Below are 25170 nucleotides of genomic sequence, written 5' to 3'. Positions count from 1 at the left end.
AGTCAACGCTTGCTCCAGTGTTATTGGGGTTCAGTAACGTCAGCTGATCCCCAGCTGTGTGTCCGGCAAATTCTCCTGCTTTGTCCACATCCACTGTACTACGGATTTAAAACCGTCAGCTGGTTCTCGGCAGTGACTTTGGCACGGGTACTCCCTCTTGCCCAGCCTGGTTCCAGCACGCCAGCTGTTTCCGGGTAGTGTCAACGTCACTTTGCCTCCAATGCGTTGTCCTGTCGTGTTGCGGTCGGGTTAGCCGACTCTATGGTGCCTGCAGTTTAGGTGACTCCTATGTCTGCTGCGGGATCTGGCAATGAAGGCTGGTTCCATAGTGCCAATAGGACAAGCACCCCCTGTAGGACTGTGGGTTTTGGTAACTGCGGCCGGCTCGCGGCCTTGAACTTTTTTTTACATGGGTACCTTCTGCTACCCATCCAGGTTCCAGTACCGTCAGCTGGTTCTCGGCAGTGCCTTTGGATTAGGTGCCTCCTTCTCGGTATCCAAGTTCCACCAATGTCTGCTGGTACTTGGTAGTGCTTTCTGGCACAGGTACCTCCTGCTTAGTAACCGAGTTCCAGTACCGTCAGCTGGTCTTCGGCAGTTCCATTGGCTCTTGTACCTTCTGCTACCCATCCGGGTTCCAGTACCGTCAGCTGGTCCTCGGTAGTTCCATTTGCTCTTGTACCTTCTACTACCCATCCAGGTTCCAGTACCGTCAGCTGGTTCTCGGCAGTGACTTTGGCACGGGTACTCCCTCCTGCCCAGCCTGGTTCCAGCACGCCAGCTGTTTCCGGGTAGTGTCAACGTCACTTTGCCTCCAATGCGTTGTCCTGTCGTGTTGCGGTCGGGTTAGCCGACTCTATGGTGCCTGCAGTTTAGGTGACTCCTATGTGGGCTGCGGGATCTGGCAATGAAGGCTGGTTCCATAGTGCTGACGCGCCCCCTGGGCCAGTGTTGTTCGGGGGATACCCGGAGCCGGATCAGATGGGGGTTGTAGTCTCCGAGTGGCGGTGACCCGGTCCGTGCCCAGGGTGTCAAGCTCAGTGTGTGGCAGTCCTACAGATGTTGCTGGATGTTCTTTTATGTCGACTACGCCACCCGTTGATTTGCGGTCAATACGGCCGCCGCTGCAGCAGGGTCCGCTGAGGCTGGTGGTGTTTGTGCAGCTCTGATAGTATAACCCCCAACGGGAGGGGTATAGCCTCAGGGGGTCAGGTGTAGAGGATGGTGGTTGTGGAGGTGCAGTGAGGATGGTAATGAGACTCAGAGTCGGGCTGTGCAGTTCAGGGTCTTTACTTACTGCTGTTATGCTGGTCACTCCGGCCTTGAGTGACCGCCCGAGCCGTGCTGCGTCCACCAGGTCCTGGACTCGGCCAACCCCCAGGTAATTCTGGAGCGTGATCCTGAGCTCCCTTTCTGACGTTCCTTTTCTCTGGCCTTCCCCACCAGGGATCCACCTATGTCCGGCTCCCTCGGGCCTCTTGTTGGTAAACCCTTGTCTCTGGGTTCCCTGACCCTATTCTTGGTTTGCCTTCCGGGTGGATTTAGTGGGTGGTCGTGGCAGATCCTGCCCATGACCTCCGGTCTCTGGCTAAGGATTAATGCCCTCCACCAGCTTGGGATCCGGTACCCTTGTGCCAACTCTTCACCCTCTGATCTAATCTTGGGTTCTTGGAGTTCTCTCTTCTCCCCCTCTGGGTCCTTCTTTCTCCTCTCTCTCTTTGGGCCTTGGAGCTGCTCTTCTCCTCTGCTCTCTTCCTCTGACTCTACTCTGACAAAAGACTGACAGACTGACCCTGATCTAAGATGGTTCCCACCTTATATACTCCCTCTATGTGTGAGCTCAGGTGACCAGCACCCAATGAGCTCCTAGCATTACCCAGACTGCTCCCCCTATCTGCCCCTACACTACTGGGATGTTCCACCCCCCTCCCACTCCAGCCAGGGACAGACACTGTCGTACCTGCACATTTCTCTAGTGGGAGTACCATTGATCTGTCCCCCGGAAATGGGATGTATGTAGTGCATGCAGCCTACTGAGCTCAGTTCCACACTCCATCCTTACCCGGGAGTGGAATACCACACCTCTGGGTTGAGGTGTAATACCCCTGTAGCAGCCGAATCCTCAGGGTGCTACATTCCCCCCCGGTAAATCACAGCACGTCCTCGGGCTGTTAAAGACAAAAACATCCAAAACATACAATTATTTTTCATAAACATCAACATATAAACATATAAAACATCATATATATATCAGCAATAAAACGTTTTCATAAATAACATTCTTGTAAACATTCCTGTCTCTGGTTCCTCCGGTCACGGTGCAACTTGTGACCGGGTAAAGTGCGACAGTCTCTTGAAGAAAAATGGTTTTCCCATAAAACCAGTAGGGGGCGCTTTAGGAAGCGCAACTATATACAAGGGGAGGTATGGCCGCTCTCAATCCTCGGCCAGGTATTAGAAACTAGGGACACACGGGCATCAGTTCACACTTTGTCCCAACGGGGAACATATTTTAAATAAGTAACAGTTCTTGGTACCCCGACGGGCAACTTTATACAGTCTCTCTCTACCGTACTTCAACGACAGCGTCCTCCTGCTCTTTCTTGTTGGTTGGTTTCAGTTTCAGACCCGTCCGGGTCCTCCTGCTCCTCCTCACACCGCAGCTCCTCCTCCGTCAGGCGATGCATATGGAGGGCGAAGGGTCCTTTGGCACACTTGTGCCGGGTGAAGGAGACCTCGTCCCCTACATACAGGTCACGACCTCTGTGTCCCTCCGGCAGATGGCTTTCTACGTCTCTGCGGGTCACAAAGACGTCGCCGGGGGTATGATGGTCTCTAATGAAGCCCCACCCATGCTGCATGTTGAATTTTATCACAGTCCCGGTGGAAGGGAGACCATGAGCTGCACGGGGATTCCTCCTGGTCCGGCTCTTCTGCTCCGCGCTTCTTATCTGCATCTGCTGTTCCCGGACCCGCCTCTCTCTCCGCTCCCTCTCGAAGACCTCGAGCTGCTGGCGGCAGCACTCTGCACGCTCCGCTGCGGCCGCCCGAGTCTCCTGAGTGAACCCCATGAGGTCTTCTCCAGTGGGGTCCCACTCAAACTGTGCCTCCTCCAGCGGGGGCGAGGTCCTCTTTACGGGCTTCGGAGCCGGAATCAGGGGCTCGCACATGGGCCTTGCCTTTTGGAGTTCCAGCTGAATATACTCCTGGGGCCATATGAAGGGCTGCCCATCCGGGCACGTATGCTGGGCGAATAGATCTTCACCCAGGTGCGGCACTCTAGATGTTGAGGGCGCGTTGATGGTAGCGGCGCCCGGGTTAGCCAGGCCTTGCGACCAGGCCTGGGGCACCTTAAAGGCAAAGGGCACCGTAAGAACGGCGGCGCCCTGGGTTATTCGGCCCTGCGACCAGGCCAGTGGCTCCGCGGAGGTAGGGGGCGCTGTTGGAATTGCGGCGCCCGGGTGTACTAGGCCTTGCGACCAGGCCGGTGGTATTTCCTGCTTGGCCACGCTCGAGGTCGAGGCGTGTGACGTCACAGGGGTCGCGGCCGCGGTTTCCGGTTGAGGCCTAGTCGGCGGCGGTGACGATGCCGCGACGGGCACGGCAGGGGGAACTTCGGGCTCTGCGACGGGGAGCTGGGGCAGGCACGCGGTTTCCCGGCTCGGGGTAGAGACGTCCCCTTTACCTGCCTCCATCCGTTCAGCTCCCTTCTCGGCGCCGTCTCCGGCCTTGAGTCCTCCTGCACCATCCTCAGAGGCGGTCTGTCTCCTCGTCTCGGGTGGCGTGCTCCGCTGACGGGTTTCGGTCCGCTGGGCCATCTCTCGGCTCCACTCCGCCAACGTCTCTCGCTGCACCCGGGCCATCCTCCGTGCGAGGCCCTCCAGCGCAGTCTGTGCACACTCCCGGTCTCGGGGGAGCTGTGCTAGGATCTCCACTAAGCCTAGTGGGGTTGTTGCTTGCAGCAGGCTCCTGACCACTGGGTCGGTGCTGCCTGACTCTCCCTCCATCTCCGGGTAGACTCTCTCTGGACTCCTCTCCAGACCTCTTGTCTCCGGGTGCGCTCTCTCCAGACTGCTCCAGGCGACACCCATCTTTGCTCTCTTGTTCTGTCTCCGCCCACATTTAGGGTGGTCCCGGGGCAACTTTGTGATTGTCAGTTCCAGGGGCAGTTCTCTTACGCTGATGGACACTTCCAGCATCACAGTCTCTGTTGGTGGGCGTGGTTTCCGCTTTTGGCGCCATTCTTCGACCTGGCCCACGATGGGAGGTGGCCTTTTGCCACCCTCTGGCACGCCCATAATGGCGTCCGCTCTTCCAAGGCGGGAAATCTTTGGAAATGGCGGGAATCGTCTCCCAGTGGCGGGAAACTCCATGGATGGCGGGAAAAAGCTGCAAATGGCGGACAACCGGCGGGAAACGACCTGTGATGGGGTCCGTTGGCGGGGACCCTCCGGAACCGGCGGGAGACTTCTTTTAAGGTAACGATGAACTTTTCTTCAGGCACGCAGTACCCGGTTGTTGCGGGCACGTAATCCTGCCGACTACGCCAAAGTTGACGCGCCCCCTGGGCCAGTGTTGTTCGGGGGATACCCGGAGCCGGATCAGATGGGGGTTGTAGTCTCCGAGTGGCGGTGACCCGGTCCGTGCCCAGGGTGTCAAGCTCAGTGTGTGGCAGTCCTACAGATGTTGCTGGATGTTCTTTTATGTCGACTACGCCACCCGTTGATTTGCGGTCAATACGGCCGCCGCTGCAGCAGGGTCCGCTGAGGCTGGTGGTGTTTGTGCAGCTCTGATAGTATAACCCCCAACGGGAGGGGTATAGCCTCAGGGGGTCAGGTGTAGAGGATGGTGGTTGTGGAGGTGCAGTGAGGATGGTAATGAGACTCAGAGTCGGGCTGTGCAGTTCAGGGTCTTTACTTACTGCTGTTATGCTGGTCACTCCGGCCTTGAGTGACCGCCCGAGCCGTGCTGCGTCCACCAGGTCCTGGACTCGGCCAACCCCCAGGTAATTCTGGAGCGTGATCCTGAGCTCCCTTTCTGACGTTCCTTTTCTCTGGCCTTCCCCACCAGGGATCCACCTATGTCCGGCTCCCTCGGGCCTCTTGTTGGTAAACCCTTGTCTCTGGGTTCCCTGACCCTATTCTTGGTTTGCCTTCCGGGTGGATTTAGTGGGTGGTCGTGGCAGATCCTGCCCACGACCTCCGGTCTCTGGCTAAGGATTAATGCCCTCCACCAGCTTGGGATCCGGTACCCTTGTGCCAACTCTTCACCCTCTGATCTAATCTTGGGTTCTTGGAGTTCTCTCTTCTCCCCCTCTGGGTCCTTCTTTCTCCTCTCTCTCTTTGGGCCTTGGAGCTGCTCTTCTCCTCTGCTCTCTTCCTCTGACTCTACTCTGACAAAAGACTGACAGACTGACCCTGATCTAAGATGGTTCCCACCTTATATACTCCCTCTATGTGTGAGCTCAGGTGACCAGCACCCAATGAGCTCCTAGCATTACCCAGACTGCTCCCCCTATCTGCCCCTACACTACTGGGATGTTCCACCCCCCTCCCACTCCAGCCAGGGACAGACACTGTCGTACCTGCACATTTCTCTAGTGGGAGTACCATTGATCTGTCCCCCGGAAATGGGATGTATGTAGTGCATGCAGCCTACTGAGCTCAGTTCCACACTCCATCCTTACCCGGGAGTGGAATACCACACCTCTGGGTTGAGGAGTAATACCCCTGTAGCAGCCGAATCCTCAGGGTGCTACAGTGCCAATAGGACAAGCACCCCCTGTAGGACTGTGGGTTTTGGTAACTGCGGCCGGCTCGTGGCCTTGAACTTTTTTTTACATGGATACCTTCTGCTACCCATCCGGGTTCCAGTACCGTCAGCTGGTTCTCGGCAGTGCCTTTGGATTAGGTGCCTCCTTCTCGGTATCCAAGTTCCACCAACGTCTGCTGGTCCTTGGTAGTGCTTTCTGGCACAGGTACCTCCTGCTTAGTAACCGAGTTCCAGTACCGTCAGCTGGTCTTCGGCAGTTCCATTGGCTCTTGTACCTTCTGCTACCCATCCGGGTTCCAGTACCGTCAGCTGGTCCTCGGTAGTTCCTCAGCTTTCTTGTACCTTCTGCTACATTTCCAAGTTCAAGCTTTTTGAAATGGTTCTTGGTAATCACTCTAGATCTCCCTGACGAGGACCCTGAAGACGAGGACCCTGAAGACCAACCCTAAGAAGACGAGGACCCCGAAGACGACAACCCTGAAGACGAGGACCCTGAAGACCACCCCGAAGAAGACGAGGACCCTGAAGACCACCCCGAAGAAGACGAGGACCCTGAAGACCACCCCGAAGAAGACGAGGACCCCGAAGACGAGGACCCAGAAGACCAACCCGAAGAAGACGAGGACCCCGAAGACGAGGACCCCCGAAGACGATGACCTTGAACACCACCCCGAAGAAGACCAAAAAGATGACCCTGAAGAAGTTGACCAAGAGGACAAAGAAGAGAAGACAAGCACCAAGATACAGAAGAACAAGAGACAGAAAACCAAGAAGCAGAAATACAAGAAGCTGCAGAACAAAAAGCGGAAGAACATTAAGCATAAGACTAAAAATCAGAGCAAAAGATAATATCTAAATTATAAGCAGAAGATGACTAAGCAGTGTATGGGGGTGAGTCCGTTCCTCCTCGTGGTGCCCCTGGAAAAGACCTGCTGCTGCAGGCCAAACTGAACGCGGACAAATCCTGTTGTAAATCTTTTGTGACGGGCAGAACGAGAGGTGTAATGTCCAACCTTTTATAGATAACAACTACAGGAATGCCTGCCACAAATAAGAATATGATGAAGAAGATGAAGAAGTAGAATATGAAGAATGTAAAAAAAAAGAATAATACGAAGAAGGTGAAGAAGAAGAAGATGAAGAAGGTGAAGAAGAAGTGGATGAAAAAGATGCTGAGGATGATGAAGGAGAAAGTGTGGGAGAAGTAAAAAAGAAGGTGAAGAGCATGGAAGTAGTGAAACATAAATATCTGACAAAATATAAAAATACTTAACATAGTCAATATTTCCGTAACTCAGAACTAGAGATGAGCGTTGTTCGACTCGAACTGTTCGCCAATCTCAAATTCGAGCTGTTTTGGGCGGTGTTCGAGCCGTTCGGCGAACACGAACGATTTGAGAAAAATTCGGCTGTTCGAGGTTATGTTCGATAACTGTTCGTGCACCAAAATCATAACTGGATTTTTTCTCAGTAATGATGAAAATTAATGTTAATACGCAGTTTGAGTGTACAGCGGGGTGGGGGGAGGGGCAGGGGATGGATCTCTGCAGGAACAATGAAGATCTCCATTTTTTTTTCTCTTTCCTGCATTTACAGTGGGGAGGTGCAATCTGTCAGCCTATCAGCAGCGCACACACGGAGCGAAGTGCTTTTTTTCACACAAGCAAGGGCATGTGTCATTGGCAGTGTATGTCACATGCCCTTGCCCTATAAGACCAAGCCATTTTCCCCGTCGCCACCATTTTCTCACTGCTGCAGCTGCGTGTTAGACGGCACCGCTGTTGCTGTGTGCGCTATACCTTGTTAATTTCAAGCCAATTTTCGCACATATCTACAGATAGCTTGGGAGTAGGGAATAGTTGTGATTGCAGTCCTTTTAAGGACCAGGTTACAGCATTTCCTACGACTTTTATCAGGCAGGTCTGTGCCCTTAAATAGATAGATTGTGGGAGTAAAGACTAATTGTAATTGCAGTCCTTTTCAGGACTAGGTTACATCAGTTCCTATCAGTTTTTGGCAGGCAGGTCTGTGCCAGTGCTGTGCAAGTTTTTTTCACAGCATTTGGCTGAATCTAGCAAAGCTAATCCTTTTTGGCCTATTGCAGAGTGTGTTAGTCAGTGGAGTAGCCTATCTGTGTTGCAAGATATACCACCTGTGTATAGAATACCAATTTTTTTACTGCACCTAGTGAAGTAAAATCTTTTGGGCATAGCATCATTCTATTAGTCCATCTATACTGACCTCCATCAGGTTGCAAATTGAATATAATTTTTTTCTGCATCTAGCTCTGAAAAAATATTTGGGCTTCTAGCAGTGTGTGGGACTTGTTCTATTAGTCCATCTATACTGACCTCCATCAGGTTGCAAACTGAATATAATTTTTTTCTGCATCTAGCTCTGAAAAAATATTTGGCCTTCTAGCAGTGTGTGGGACTTGTTCTATTAGTCCATCTATACTGACCTCCATCACGCTGCAAATTCAAAATAATTTTTTGTCTGCATCTAGCTCTGAAAAAATATTTGGCCTTCTAGGAGTGTGTGGGACTTTCTCTATTAGTCCATCTATACTGACCTCCATCAGGTTGCAAATTAAAAATAATTTTTATCTGCATCTACCTCTGAAAAAATATTTGGGCTTCTAGCTGTGTGTGGGACTTGTTCTATTAGTCCATCTATACTGACCTCCATCAGGTTGCAAACTGAATATAATTTTTTTCTGCATCTAGCTCTGAAAAAATATTTGGCCTTCTAGCAGTGTGTGGGACTTTCTCTATTAGTCCATCTATACTGACCTCCATCAGGTTGCAAATTAAAAATAATTTTTATCTGCATCTAGCTCTGAAAAAATATTTGGCCTTCTAGCAGTGTGTGGGACTTTCTCTATTAGTCCATCTATACTGACCTCCATCAGGTTGCAAATTAAAATTAATTTTTTGTCTGCATCTAGCTCTGAAAAAATATTTGGCTTTCTAGCAGTGTGTGGGACTTTCTCTATTAGTCCATCTATACTGACCTCCATCAGGTTGCAAACTGAATATATTTTTTTTCTGCATCTACCTCTGAAAAAATATTGGGCTTCTAGATGTGTGTGGGACTTGTTCTATTAATCCATCTATACAGACCTCCATCAGGTTGCAAACTGAATATAATTTTTTTCTGCATCTACCTCTGAAAAAATATTTGGGCTTCTAGCTGTGTGTGGGACTTGTTCTATTAGTCCATCTATACTGACCTCCATCAGGTTGCAAACTGAATATAATTTTTTTCTGCATCTAGCTCTGAAAAAATATTTGGACTTCTAGCAGTGTGTGGGACTTTCTCTATTAGTCCATCTATACTGACCTCCATCAGGTTGCAAATTAAAAATAATTTATATCTGCATCTAGCTCTGAAAAAATATTTGGCCTTCTAGCAGTGTGTGGGACTTTCTCTATTAGTCCATCTATACTGACCTCCATCAGGTTGCAAACTGAATATAATTTTTTTCTGCATCTACCTCTGAAAAAATATTTGGGCTTCTAGCTGTGTGTGGGACTTGTTCTATTAATCCATCTATACAGACCTCCATCAGGTTGCAAACTGAATATAATTTTTTTCTGCATCTACCTCTGAAAAAATATTTGGGCTTCTAGCTGTGTGTGGGACTTGTTCTATTAGTCCATCTATACTGACCTCCATCAGGTTGCAAACTGAATATAATTTTTTTCTGCATCTAGCTCTGAAAAAATATTTGGCCTTCTAGCAGTGTGTGGGACTTTGTCTATTAGTCCATCTATACTGACCTCCATCAGGTTGCAAATTAAAAATAATTTTTATCTGCATCTAGCTCTGAAAAAATATTTGGCCTTCTAGCAGTGTGTGGGACTTTCTCTATTAGTCCATCTATACTGACCTCCATCAGGTTGCAAATTAAAAATAATTTTTATCTGCATCTACCTCTGAAAAAATATTTGGGCTTCTAGCTGTGTGTGGGACTTGTTCTATTAGTCCATCTATACTGACCTCCATCAGGTTGCAAACTGAATATAATTTTTTTCTGCATCTAGCTCTGAAAAAATATTTGGCCTTCTAGCAGTGTGTGGGACTTTCTCTATTAGTCCATCTATACTGACCTCCATCAGGTTACAAATTAAAAATAATTTATATCTGCATCTAGCTCTGAAAAAATATTTGGCCTTCTAGCAGTGTGTGGGACTTTCTCTATTAGTCCATCTATACTGACCTCCATCAGGTTGCAAACTGAATATAATTTTTTTCTGCATCTACCTCTGAAAAAATATTTGGGCTTCTAGCTGTGTGTGGGACTTGTTCTATTAGTCCATCTATACTGACCTCCATCAGGTTGCAAACTGAATATAATTTTTTTCTGCATCTAGCTCTGAAAAAATATTTGGCCTTCTAGCAGTGTGTGGGACTTTCTCTATTAGTCCATCTATACTGACCTCCATCAGGTTGCAAATTAAAAATAATTTTTATCTGCATCTAGCTCTGAAAAAATATTTGGCCTTCTAGCAGTGTGTGGGACTTTCTTTATTAGTCCATCTATACTGACCTCCATCAGGTTGAAAACTGAATATATTTTTTTTCTGCATCTACCTCTGAAAAAATATTGGGCTTCTAGCAGTGTGTGGGACTTTCTCTATTAGTCCATCTATACTGACCTCCATCACGCTGCAAATTCAAAATAATTTTTTGTCTGCATCTAGCTCTGAAAAAATATTTGGGCTTCTAGCAGTGTGTGGGACTTTCTCTATTAGTCCATCTATACTGACCTCCATCACGCTGCAAATTCAAAATAATTTTTTGTCTGCATCTAGCTCTGAAAAAATATTTGGCCTTCTAGCAGTGTGTGGGACTTTCTCTATTAGTCCATCTATACTGACCTCCATCAGGTTGCAAATTAAAAATAATTTTTTTCTGCATCTACCTCTGAAAAAATATTTGGGCTTCTAGCTGTGTGTGGGACTTGTTCTATTAGTCCATCTCTACTGACCTCCATCAGGTTGCAAACTGAATATAATTTTTTTCTGCATCTAGCTCTGAAAAAATATTTGGCCTTCTAGCAGTGTGTGGGACTTTCTCTATTAGTCCATCTATACTGACCTCCATCAGGTTGCAAATTAAAAATAATTTATATCTGCATCTAGCTCTGAAAAAATATTTGGCCTTCTAGCAGTGTGTGGGACTTTCTCTATTAGTCCATCTATACTGACCTCCATCAGGTTGCAAACTGAATATAATTTTTTTCTGCATCTACCTCTGAAAAAATATTTGGGCTTCTAGCTGTGTGTGGGACTTGTTCTATTAATCCATCTATACAGACCTCCATCAGGTTGCAAACTGAATATAATTTTTTTCTGCATCTACCTCTGAAAAAATATTGGGCTTCTAGCAGTGTGTGGGACTTTCTCTATTAGTCCATCTATACTGACCTCCATCACGCTGCAAATTCAAAATAATTTTTTGTCTGCATCTAGCTCTGAAAAAATATTTGGCCTTCTAGCAGTGTGTGGGACTTTCTCTATTAGTCCATCTACACTGACCTCCATCAGGTTGCAAATTAAAAATAATTTTTTTCTGCATCTACCTCTGAAAAAATATTTGGGCTTCTAGCTGTGTGTGGGACTTGTTCTATTAGTCCATCTCTACTGACCTCCATCAGGTTGCAAACTGAATATAATTTTTTTCTGCATCTAGCTCTGAAAAAATATTTGGCCTTCTAGCAGTGTGTGGGACTTTCTCTATTAGTCCATCTATACTGACCTCCATCAGGTTGCAAATTAAAAATAATTTATATCTGCATCTACCTCTGAAAAAATATTGGGCTTCTAGCAGTGTGTGGGACTTTCTCTATTAGTCCATCTATACTGACCTCCATCACGCTGCAAATTCAAAATAATTTTTTGTCTGCATCTAGCTCTGAAAAAATATTTGGCCTTCTAGCAGTGTGTGGGACTTTCTCTATTAGTCCATCTATACTGACCTCCATCAGGTTACAAATTAAAAATAATTTATATCTGCATCTAGCTCTGAAAAAATATTTGGCCTTCTAGCAGTGTGTGGGACTTTCTCTATTAGTCCATCTATACTGACCTCCATCAGGTTGCAAACTGAATATAATTTTTTTCTGCATCTACCTCTGAAAAAATATTTGGGCTTCTAGCTGTGTGTGGGACTTGTTCTATTAATCCATCTATACAGACCTCCATCAGGTTGCAAACTGAATATAATTTTTTTCTGCATCTACCTCTGAAAAAATATTTGGGCTTCTAGCTGTGTGTGGGACTTGTTCTATTAGTCCATCTATACTGACCTCCATCAGGTTGCAAACTGAATATAATTTTTTTCTGCATCTAGCTCTGAAAAAATATTTGGCCTTCTAGCAGTGTGTGGGACTTTCTCTATTAGTCCATCTATACTGACCTCCATCAGGTTGCAAATTAAAAATAATTTTTATCTGCATCTAGCTCTGAAAAAATATTTGGCCTTCTAGCAGTGTGTGGGACTTTCTCTATTAGTCCACCTATACTGACCTCCATCAGGTTGCAAACTGAATATATTTTTTTTCTGGATCTACCTCTGAAAAAATATTGGGCTTCTAGCAGTGTGTGGGACTTTCTCTATTAGTCCATCTATACTGACCTCCATCACGCTGCAAATTCAAAATAATTTTTTGTCTGCATCTAGCTCTGAAAAAATATTTGGGCTTCTAGCAGTGTGTGGGACTTTCTCTATTAGTCCATCTATACTGACCTCCATCACGCTGCAAATTCAAAATAATTTTTTGTCTGCATCTAGCTCTGAAAAAATATTTGGCCTTCTAGCAGTGTGTGGGACTTTCTCTATTAGTCCATCTATACTGACCTCCATCAGGTTGCAAATTAAAAATAATTTTTTTCTGCATCTACCTCTGAAAAAATATTTGGGCTTCTAGCTGTGTGTGGGACTTGTTCTATTAGTCCATCTCTACTGACCTCCATCAGGTTGCAAACTGAATATAATTTTTTTCTGCATCTAGCTCTGAAAAAATATTTGGCCTTCTAGCAGTGTGTGGGACTTTCTCTATTAGTCCATCTATACTGAACTCCATCAGGTTGCAAATTAAAAATAATTTATATCTGCATCTAGCTCTGAAAAAATATTTGGCCTTCTAGCAGTGTATGGGACTTTCTCTATTAGTCCATCTATACTGACCTCCATCAGGTTGCAAACTGAATATATTTTTTTTCTGCATCTACCTCTGAAAAAATATTGGGCTTCTAGCAGTGTGTGGGACTTTCTCTATTAGTCCATCTATACTGACCTCCATCACGCTGCAAATTCAAAATAATTTTTTGTCTGCATCTAGCTCTGAAAAAATATTTGGCCTTCTAGCAGTGTGTGGGACTTTCTCTATTAGTCCATCTATACTGACCTCCATCAGGTTGCAAATTAAAAATAATTTTTTTCTGCATCTAGCTCTGAAAAAATATTTGGGCTTCTAGCTGTGTGTGGGACTTGTTCTATTAGTCCATCTATACTGACCTCCATCAGGTTGCAAACTGAATATAATTTTTTTCTGCATCTAGCTCTGAAAAAATATTTGGCCTTCTAGCAGTGTGTGGGACTTTCTCTATTAGTCCATCTATACTGACCTCCATCAGGTTGCAAATTAAAAATAATTTATATCTGCATCTAGCTCTGAAAAAATATTTGGCCCTCTAGCAGTGTGTGGGACTTTCTCTATTAGTCCATCTATACTGACCTCCATCAGGTTGCAAACTGAATATAATTTTTTTCTGCATCTACCTCTGAAAAAATATTTGGGCTTCTAGCTGTGTGTGGGACTTGTTCTATTAATCCATCTATACAGACCTCCATCAGGTTGCAAACTGAATATAATTTTTTTCTGCATCTACCTCTGAAAAAATATTTGGGCTTCTAGCTGTGTGTGGGACTTGTTCTATTAGTCCATCTATACTGACCTCCATCAGGTTGCAAACTGAATATAATTTTTTTCTGCATCTAGCTCTGAAAAAATATTTGGCCTTCTAGCAGTGTGTGGGACTTTCTCTATTAGTCCATCTATACTGACCTCCATCAGGTTGCAAATTAAAAATAATTTTTATCTGCATCTAGCTCTGAAAAAATATTTGGCCTTCTAGCAGTGTGTGGGACTTTCTCTATTAGTCCATCTATACTGACCTCCATCAGGTTGCAAACTGAATATATTTTTTTTCTGCATCTACCTCTGAAAAAATATTGGGCTTCTAGCAGTGTGTGGAACTTTCTCTATTAGTCCATCTATACTGACCTCCATCACGCTGCAAATTCAAAATAATTTTTTGTCTGCATCTAGCTCTGAAAAAATATTTGGCCTTCTAGCAGTGTGTGGGACTTTCTCTATTAGTCCATCTATACTGACCTCCATCAGGTTGCAAATTAAAAATAATTTTTTTCTGCATCTACCTCTGAAAAAATATTTGGGCTTCTAGCTTTGTGTGGGACTTGTTCTATTAGTCCATCTATACTGACCTCCATCAGGTTGCAAATTAAAAATAATTTATATCTGCATCTAGCTCTGAAAAAATATTTGGCCTTCTAGCAGTGTGTGGGACTTTCTCTATTAGTCCATCTATACTGACATCCATCAGGTTGCAAACTGAATATAATTTTTTTCTGCATCTACCTCTGAAAAAATATTTGGGCTTCTAGCTGTGTGTGGGACTTGTTCTATTAATCCATCTATACAGATCTCCATCAGGTTGCAAACTGAATATAATTTTTTTCTGCATCTACCTCTAAAAAAATATTTGGGCTTCTAGCTGTGTGTGGGACTTGTTCTATTAGTCCTTCTATACTGACCTCCATCAGGTTGCAAACTGAATATAATTTTTTTCTGCATCTAGCTCTGAAAAAATATTTGGCCTTCTAGCAGTGTGTGGGACTTTCTCTATTAGTCCATCTATACTGACCTCCATCAGGTTGCAAATTAAAAATAATTTTTATCTGCATCTAGCTCTGAAAAAATATTTGGCCTTCTAGTAGTGTGTTGGACTTTCTCTATTAGTCCATCTATACTGACCTCCATCAGGTTGCAAACTGAATATATTTTTTTTCTGCATCTACCTCTGAAAAAATATTGGGCTTCTAGCAGTGTGTGGGACTTTCTCTATTAGTCCATCCATACTGACCTCCATTACACTGCAAATTCAAAATAATTTTTTGTCTGCATCTAGCTCTGAAAAAATATTTGGCCTTCTAGCAGTGTGTGGGACTTTCTCTATTAGTCCATCTATACTGACCTCCATCAGGTTGCAAATTAAAAATAATTTTTATCTGCATCTACCTCTGAAAAAATATTTCGGCTTCTAGCTGTGTGTGGCACTTGTTCTATTAGTCCATCTATACTGACCTCCATCAGGTTGCAAAGTGAATATAATTTTTTTCTGCATCTAGCTCTGAAAAAATATTTGGCCTTCTAACAGTGTGTGGGACTTTCTCTATTAGTCCATCTATACTGACCTCCATCAGGTTGCAAATTAAAAATAATTTATATCTGCATCTAGCTCTGAAAAAATATTTGGCCTTCTAGCAGTGTGTGGGACTTTCTCTATTAGTCCATCTATACTGACCTCCATCAGGTTGCAAACTGAATATAATTTTTTTCTGCATCTACCTCTGAAAAAATATTTGGGCTTCTAGCTGTGTGTGGGACTTGTTCTATTAATCCATCTATACAGACCTCCATCAGGTTGCAAACTGAATATAATTTTTTTCTGCATCTACCTCTGAAAAAATATTTGGGCTTCTAGCTGTGTGTGGGACTTGTTCTATTAGTCCATCTATACTGACCTCCATCAGGTTGCAAACTGAATATAATTTTTTTCTGCATCTAGCTCTGAAAAAATATTTGGCCTTCTAGCAGTGTGTGGGACTTTCTCTATTAGTCCATCTATACTGACCTCCATCAGGTTGCAAATTAAAAATAATTTTTATCTGCATCTAGCTCTGAAAAAATATTTGGCCTTCTAGCAGTTTGTGGGACTTTCTCTATTAGTCCATCTATACTGACCTCCATCAGGTTGCAAACTGAATATATTTTTTTTCTGCATCTACCTCTGAAAAAATATTGGGCTTCTAGCAGTGTGTGGGACTTTCTCTATTAGTCCATCTATACTGACCTCCATCACGCTGCAAATTCAAAATAATTTTTTGTCTGCATCTAGCTCTGAAAAAATATTTGGCCTTCTAGCAGTGTGTGGGACTTTCTCTATTAGTCCATCTATACTGACCGCCATCAGGTTGCAAATTAAAAATTATTTTTATCTGCATCTACCTCTGAAAAAATATTTGGGCTTCTAGCTGTGTGTGGGACTTGTTCTATTAGTCCATCTATACTGACCTCCATCAGGTTGCAAACTGAATATAATTTTTTTCTGCATCTACCTCTGAAAAAATATTTGGCCTTCTAGCAGTGTGTGGGACTTTCTCTATTAGTCCATCTATACTGACCTCCATCAGGTTGCAAATTAAAAATAATTTTTTGTTTGCATCTAGCTCTGAAAAAATATTTGGCCTTCTAGCAGTGTGTGGGACTTTCTCTATTAGTCCATCTATACTGACCTCCATCAGGTTGCAAATTCAAAATAATTTTTTGTCTGCATCTACCTCTGAAAAAATATTTCGCCTTCTAGCAGTGTGTGGGACTTTCTATATTAGTCCATCTATACTGACCTCCATCAGGCTGCAAATTAAAAATAATTATTATCTGCATCTGCCTCTGAAAAAATATTTGGCCTTCTAGCTGTGTGTGGGACTTGTTCTATTAGTCCATCTATACTGACCTCCATCAGGTTGCAAACTGAATATAATTTTTTTCTGCATCTAGCTCTGAAAAAATATTTGGCCTTCTAGCAGTGTGTGGGACTTTCTCTATTAGTCCATCTATACTGACCTCCATCAGGTTGCAAATTAAAAATAATTTATATCTGCATCTAGCTCTGAAAAAATATTTGGCCTTCTAGCAGTGTGTGGGACTTTCTCTATTAGTCCATCTATACTGACCTCCATCAGGTTGCAAATTAAAAATAATTTTTTGTCTGCATCTAGCTCTGAAAAAATATTTGGCCTTCTAGCAGTGTGTGGGACTTTCTCTATTAGTCCATCTATACTGACCTCCATCAGGTTGCAAACTGAATATATTTTTTTTCTGCATCTACCTCTGAAAAAATATTGGGCTTCTAGCTGTGTGTGGGACTTGTTCTAATAATCCATCTATACAGACCTCCATCAGGTTGCAAACTGAATATAATTTTTTTCTGCATCTACCTCTGAAAAAATATTTGGGCTTCTAGCTGTGTGTGGGACTTGTTCTATTAGTCCATCTATACTGACCTCCATCAGGTTGCAAACTGAATATAATTTTTTTCTGCATCTAGCTCTGAAAAAATATTTGGCCTTCTAGCAGTGTGTGGGACTTTCTCTATTAGTCCATCTATACTGACCTCCATCAGGTTGGAATTTAAAAATAATTTATATTTGCATCTAGCTCTGAAAAAATATTTGGCCTTCTAGCAGTGTGTGCGACTTTCTCTATTAGTCCATCTATACTGACCTCCATCAGGTTGCAAATTCAAAATAATTTTTTGTCTGCATCTAGCTCTGAAAAAATATTTGGCCTTCTAGCAGTGTGTGGGACTTTCTCTATTAGTCCATCTATAGTGACCTCCATCAGGCTGCAAATTAAAAATAATTTTTATCTGCATCTACCCCTGAAAAAATATTTGGCCTTCTAGCTGTGTGTGGGACTTGTTCTATTAGTCCATCTATACTGACCTCCATCAGGTTGCAAACTGAATATAATTTTTTTCTGCATCTAGCTCTGAAAAAATATTTGGCCTTCTAGCAGTGTGTGGGACTTTCTCTATTAGTCCATCTATACTGACCTCCATCAGGTTGCAAACTGAATATATTTTTTTTCTGCATCTACCTCTGAAAAAATATTTGGGCTTCTAGCTGTGTGTAGGACTTGTTCTATTAGTCCATCTATACTGACCTCCATCAGGTTGCAAACTGAATACAATTTTTTTCTGCATCTACCTCTGAAAAAATATTTGGGCTTCTAGCTGTGTGTGGGACTTGTTCTATTAGTCCATCTATACTGACCTCCATCAGGTTGCAAATTGAATATAATTTTTTTCTGCATCTAACCCAGCCAATAGTTTTGGCCTAATACCACAGTTTGGCCACTCAGCTCTGCTCGGTTCCCATCCATTGTTTTTTTGTGCAAACAACTCCAGAGTTGTGAATTAGTTAACCACCAAAATGAGTGGAAAAAGGCCTGCTGCTGGTGGAAAGGGGAATAGGCGTGTTGGGAAGGGGAAAAAAGGTTGTGTCCGTGGGGTAGGTGTTAAAGCAACAGTAACATCTGCAGAAGAAAGACCATCTTCCAGCCAAACTAAAATGTCTACTTCTTTTAGCGGACAATGTGATAAGATCCCTTTCTTACGGCCACGCCAATCGCTACAAATTCCAGATGAGGCACAAAAACAGCAGGTGCTTCAACGGATATCAAGTGCTCCTTTAAGTGGGCTCTCCTCCACATCAACTTCAACATCACAAATACTCCAGTCCTCAAAGGTGTCACCCCAATCGCACTTGCTTCCTCACAGCTCCCAAATCTCCAGCTGCCCGTCTGAGTATGAGGTAGAACAGATGGTTGAGTCTGCAGAGCTGTTTACTCATACTAGAGGTCGACTCCAGCGCTTCTGTGAATCCAGACGAGGAAATGATCTGCACTGATGCCCAGAATCTTTATGAGTCGGATCCAGGACCAGACGCAGAAGGTTCTGACCATAATGTAGACCCTCATTCCCAAACTGTAACTCCTGTTGGTGGAGACAATGAGGAAGACGATGATGAGACTCAAATACCTGATTGGAGCGACAACTTTAGTTTTTTGTCAGGGCAGGAACAGGTTGGCTCTGAGGACGACGGGTGTGATAACGCACAGGGTGATGATGATGAGGTTGGAGATCCCACTTACTGTCAACCCACAGTCAGCCAAGAGATGAGGTCAGCAGAGGAGGTGGAGGAAGATGCTAGTGATGAAGAAGTCAGGTTGCGCCTTCCTGGACAGAGACGTAGTACTGGAAGCACGTCAACAACTGCATTCTCAAACACAACTCTGCCTCTCACCACAAGTCGTGGTGGCTCTTCAGGTCGCATGGGTGCTAAGCCTTGCATAGCCTGGGCATTTTTTCAGATCGATAAAGATGACCCAACTCGTGTTATCTGTAACATTTGTCAGCAAAAGCTAAGTAGAGGCCAAAAAATACATAGTTTGAGTACTTCATGCATGAACCGGCACATGGACATGAAGCATAAGTTGCAGTGGGAAGCTCAGTGTGCTACAATGCGGCCTAGCCGGCCGGGCCAACCACCGTCTGCCATATCTTGTGCATCCACGGCCTCTTCATCCTCTGTGACTGGGGGGACAGCAGTCACACCTGTTTTGGGGTGCAGACCTGCCACCTCTTTACCCGCAACAGCCAGCGTGATTGGCAGGTCATCATTTTCTTTGGAGGTGGTAACACCAGCTGGTGTTGAGCGCTGTCCGACATCGATAGCACCACCTTTGGATCAAGGCAACCTAACATGTCCGCCTGCATCTTCCTCACAGACCAGCAGTTTGCCGGGGACACCCTTATCAACCCCGTCTAAGCACAATAGCCAGCCCTCGGTCCCTCAGATGTGGACAAGTAAAAGACCATTTCCTCCTAGCCATGAGAAAGCTAAGAGGTTGAATTTCACCATCTGCAAGCTCTTGGCCACAGAAATGCTGCCTTTCTGTCTGGTGGACACAGAGGATTTTCGAGACCTTATGTCCGTCGCAGTGCCCCAGTACCAGATGCCCAGTCGGCACTACTTCTCAAAGAAAGGTGTGCCTGCGCTCCACCAGCATGTCGCACACAACATCACCGCTTCTTTGAGAAACTCTGTGTGTGACAGGGTGCATTTCACCACAGACACTTGGACGAGTAGGCATGGACAGGGGCGTTACATGTCGCTGACTGGGCACTGGGTAACTATGGTGACAGCAGGACAAGGGGCTGCTGTCCAAGTCTTGCCGTCCCCACGAGTTGTGCGTCAATCCTCTTTATGTCAAAGTTCCTCCACTGCTTCTGCCTCCTCAACCTCCTCTCGGTCTTCCACCTGCACCCAAAGCCTGTCTAGTCATGCCACAAGCTTTCTAACTGCGCAGAAGGGATCCTGCACACCTCCTTACTATGCTGGCAGTAGGGCTCAACGTCATCAGGCGGTTTTTACTTTGAAATGTCTGGGAAATGTGAGTCACACAGCTGAGGAGTTGTGGTCAGCTCTGGAGAACCAATTTCATGAATGGTTGTCTCCACTGGACCTGAAACCAGGGAAGGCCGTGTGCGACAATGCTGCAAACCTGGGTGCGGCCCTTCGCCGGGGCAATGTCACACACGTGCCTTGTATGGCAATTTTTAGCCCACTATCCCAGACTAGATGGCCTTCTGCAGAGGGCACGGTCGCTGTGTGCTCACTTCCGCCGTTCGCATCCCGCAGCTCAGCGACTTACATCTCTACAGAAGTCGTTGGGCCTGCCACTTCACCGGCTAAAATGCGATGTGCCTACCCGGTGGAATTCAACTCTGCACATGTTGCAGCGACTGTGGCAGCACCGACAAGCCCTGGTGCAATACGTTCTGACGTATAGCCTGGGCCAACGAGATCCAGAGGTGGGGCAAATCACGCTGGAGGAGTGGTCTCATATCAGGGACCTATGCACCCTTCTGCACAGTTTTGAAATGGCGACGAAGATGTTTAGTGCTGACGATGCCATTATCAGCATGACTATTCCGGTCATTTACATGCTGGAGCACATGTTAAACAGAATTCGGAGTCAGGTGGTGGCACAAGAGGAGGTGGAGGAAGTAGAGGAGGAAGAGTTGTATGCGGAAGGGCTAACATCTGCAAGGTCCAGACGGTCGGCAGCACCAAGGCGGCAGGCATGTGAGGGTGGGGGAGATGGTTTTACCAGGGCGCATGGTAGCAGCCAAACTAGTGAGGAAGGTGCAGGAGCCCAGGAAGAAGTGGAGGACGAACTGATGGAAGACTCATCAGATGAGGGAGACCTTGATCACATTTCTGTTGTGCGAGGTTGGGGGGAGAGGACAGAGGAAGGAAGCATGATTGTTACCTCGCCACCAACACAACAGGGACTTGGTGCTCCTGGATGCGCAACACACATGAGTGCCTTCTTGCTGCACTACCTGCAACATGACCCTCGAATTGTGAGAATTAGAAATAATCCTGACTACTGGGTTGCCACACTGTTAGATCCCCGGTACAAAAGTAAATTTGCAGAAATTATTCCTGCCATAGAAAGGGATGCACGCATGCAGGAGTATCAGCAGAGACTGTTGCAGAATCTTACATGTGCTTTTTCACAAAACACCAGTGGTGCACGTAGTGAATCTCACAGTTCCAACTTGCCAACCGTGGGACCGTCAAGTGTTCAGCACTCAAACCGTAACAGAACCACAGTATCTGCTGGTAACATCAATTTTGCGGAATCATTTCACCACTTTTTTAGCCCATCCTTTGCAAGGCCACAGGAGACAAGAAGTCTGACACATAGTCAACGCCTAGAGACGATGGTACAGGAGTATCTCCAAGTAAACATTGAAGCCATGACTGTGTCACTGGACCCTTGCTCTTTTTGGGCTTCCAATCTGGATAAATGGCCGGAGCTAGCCACTTACGCCTTGGAGATCTTGTCATGCCCCGCAGCCAGCGTTCTGTCTGAACGTGTGTTCAGCGCTGCTGGTGGTGTGCTGACAGATAAGCGCACGCGGCTCTCCACTGATAATGTAGACAGACTCACGTTCACAAAGATGAACAAATCATGGATCCGAAACGACTTTTCTACCCCTGTGTCATCCTGGGGAGAGTAAAAGCTTGATGATTGGTTAAAATCACCCTACCAACCATTTTAAGCTTTCAAATTACTAATCATGTTTATCTGTATCTTGGCTGGAAAATAATTTGGGCTTTGTAGCAGTGTGCAGCACTGATCCTATTAGGCCATCTATACTAAGCTCCACCAGATTTAAAATTAATAATAATTTTTAGCTGCATCTAGCCCGGAAAATAATTTTGGGGCTCCGAGATGCGCAAGACACATAAGTGCCTTCTTGCTGCACTACCTGCAACATGACCCTCATATTGTCAGAATTCGAAGTAATCATGACTACTGGGTTGCCACACTCTTAGATCCCCCAAACTTTTCGATCAACCTTTTCATTTTAATAAAGACCAAAAAAATGGTCATTTTTGAAATTATAAGCATTAGCAGGTTATTAGAAACTGAAATCAAACAGTTTTCAACTCAAAACTTTATTCTAGGTGATGTTACATTTTCACATAGGACCCCTTGTTCGAAAGGAGCTTCTGAACTCTCTCGTCCATTGAATTTGTCAGGTTTTGGATGGTTTCTGCTTCAATTGTTTTGCATGAGGACAGAATACCCTCCCAGAGCTGTTGCTTAGATGTGAACTGCCTCCCGCCATCATAGACACTCCTTTTAATGATGCTCCAGAGGTTCTGAATGGGGTAGAGGTCAGGGGAGCATGGGGGTCACACCATAAGTTTGTCCCATTTTATGCCCATATCAGCCAGAGATGCAGATGTTTTATGTGCAGCATGAGATGGTGCATTATCATGCAAAAAAATGATCTTGCTGTGAAATACACGGTTCTTCTTCTTGAACCATGGCAGGAAGTGCTGTTTGAGAAAATCCACATACATTATGGAGTTCATCTTTAGCGCCTTCAGGGATCCTAAAGGGGCCGACAATCTCTCTCCCCATGATTCCAGCCCAAAACATTACTCCACCTCCTCCTTGTTGGCGCTGTAGCCGTGTTTGCGTGGGGTGTCCATCAACCAGCCATCCTCCACTCCATCCATCTGGACCATCGAGCGCTGCACGGCACTCATCCGTGAACAAAACAGTTTTGAAATCAGTCTTCATGTAATGTTTGGCCCACTGGAGCCGTTTCTGCTTGTGTGAAGTGGATAGAGGAGGTCGACAGGATGGCGTATGCACAGCTGCAAACCTGAAGGACCCTGCATCTTGTTGTTCGGGGGACGTTGGAGGCACCAGCAGCTTCAAAAACTTGTCTGCTGCTATGACAAGGCTTTTTTGCCGCTGCTCTTTTAACCTGACGTAATTGCCTGTAGGAAAGAGTCCTCAATTTGCCCTTATCAGCACGCACACGTGTGTACTGTGAATCAGCTACATACTTCTTGATTGCCAAGACACTTCATCCTGATCATCGCACAATGTTGATTGTAGTCATGCCTTGACCTAAACACTCCACAATTTGTTGCTTCTCAGCAGCCGACACATCCTTTTTCTTTCCCATTTTGGCAGAAAATGTAGGCTGCTTAATAATGTGAGACAGCCTTCTTAAGTAGTCTTGCCTTTCATTGGACACACCTGCCAAACTAATTAGCACAGGTGTCTGCAATTGCTTACAGTGATATAAAGAGCCCTGACACACATCACCATCAATGAGTTTAACTGACAAACAAACAAATTCTTCCCTTATCACTCCTAAACACTTTTTGCATAATAATTTGGAACACAGTGTACATGTGCTTTTCCACAAAACACCAGTGGTTCACGTAGTGAATCTTACAGTTCTAACTTGCCAACCGTGGTCTGTATGGAGTTGTTCAATAAAGGGCCCAAAATTAAGATAACATAGATGGGAGAGGTCTCTATGAATAGGAATTCCTAAGTATTTGATACCCTGTGAGGGCCAGGCAAAGGGAAAGTTGGACTGGATGGAATCCTATATGGATTTGGGGAGGGAGACATCGAGGGCCTCAGACTTTGCTGCATTGATTTTAAAATTTGACCATGTAACAAAGTGATCTATTTCAGCCATAACAGCAGGGATGGATATATGTGATTGAGTGATATATACTAGGACATCATCAGCAAATATAGAGCACTTGTACTCGGTGCCTCCCACCTCAATCCACCTAATATTGGGGTTATGGCGAATTGATGAGAGCAGGTGCTCCGTCACTAGGATGTATAAGAGAGGGGACAGAGGACATCCCTGCCTTGTCCCATTGGTGATTGTGAAAGGTGATGAAAATGTTCTGATGCACCCCCTGGGCCTTGGGACACCCGGAGCCGGACCCTTTTTGGTGGATGCTGGTGGTTGTAGTCTTCGTGGCGGCGACCCGGTTCCGTGGCTCAGGGTGGTCAAACCAGTGGCCGAACTATTTATGTGGTTTTGATGTTTAAATGTCCGACTACGCCACCCGTGGATTGCGGTCAGAGTGAACCGCCGCTGCAGGGCAGACCGCTGAGGCTGGTGTTGTGGGTGCAGCAGAGCGTAGCATAACTCCCCACGGGAGGAGTATAGCCTCAGGGCAGTGTATGCGGAGGATGGGGGTGATGGTGCAGGGCAGCAGCAGTAATGACACGGAGTCAGTGATGCAGTCCAGGGCCTTTACTCACAGTTCTTATTATCCAGACCACGTCTGCAGGTAACGGCTGCCCACGTCGTACTGTGCTCACCAGGTGAGGGGCTCAGACAACTCCCAGATAACTTTGGAGCGCTTCACAGGACCCCCTTTGTGTGTTCTTTGTCTGGCCTTTCTTACCAACCCTTCTGTCCGGCTGCCTCGGGCCTCCTCTTGGTAAACTTGGCGCCAGTTTCCCTGACCCTATGTGGTGCCTTCCTAGCGGGTGTAGCGAGGGGCTGCGCCACATAAAATGTCACAGCCTCCGGTTTCTAGCTGAGGGTCGTTTCCTGCCTCCACTAGTTTCGGGGACCGGTCTCCCCCTTTGGCCTGACCCCTCCACGCAGGTGGATTCGGGCATGCGGTGGCGACTCGCCCGTCCGCACCCCTGGGATCCCTTCATTCCTCGTTCCTGGAGCCTTCTCCGCTCCTCTTCCTTCCTTCTCCCTCTTCCAGGCCTGGGCCTCTGTTACTAGGCCCGCCTCCGGAGCAGAGCTCATGCAGAGCCCCTGCTCCCTGCCACTTCTGCTCAGACTTCTCTGCACTGAACTAAGATGGTGCCCACCTTTTATACTCCCTTCTCAATGCACCCAGGAACTGCTTCCTCCCTGCTCCTGCACTACAGGGTTCCCCTTCCTCAGTGTTCCCTCCCCCCACTCCAGCCAGGGACAGGGACTGTCGTGCCCATCTCAGAGGCATATTGGTCGCCCTGCCCCACGGCAATGTGGTGTAATGCATGCAGGTGTCGGGTCCTGATCCACACTCCATCCTTACCTGAGAGTGAGATATCACACCTCTGGGTGAGGTGCAATACCTCTGTAGCAACCGAGCCCTCAGGGTGCT

The sequence above is a fragment of the Phyllobates terribilis genome, unplaced genomic scaffold (genome assembly GCF_046119375.1).
Source record: "Phyllobates terribilis strain yellow unplaced genomic scaffold, ASM4611937v1 Scaffold_1__5_contigs__length_1240528914, whole genome shotgun sequence".
Lineage (NCBI taxonomy): Eukaryota > Metazoa > Chordata > Amphibia > Anura > Dendrobatidae > Phyllobates > Phyllobates terribilis.
The sequence above is the reverse complement of the archived record's forward strand: the minus strand, read 5'-3'. Positions refer to the sequence as shown.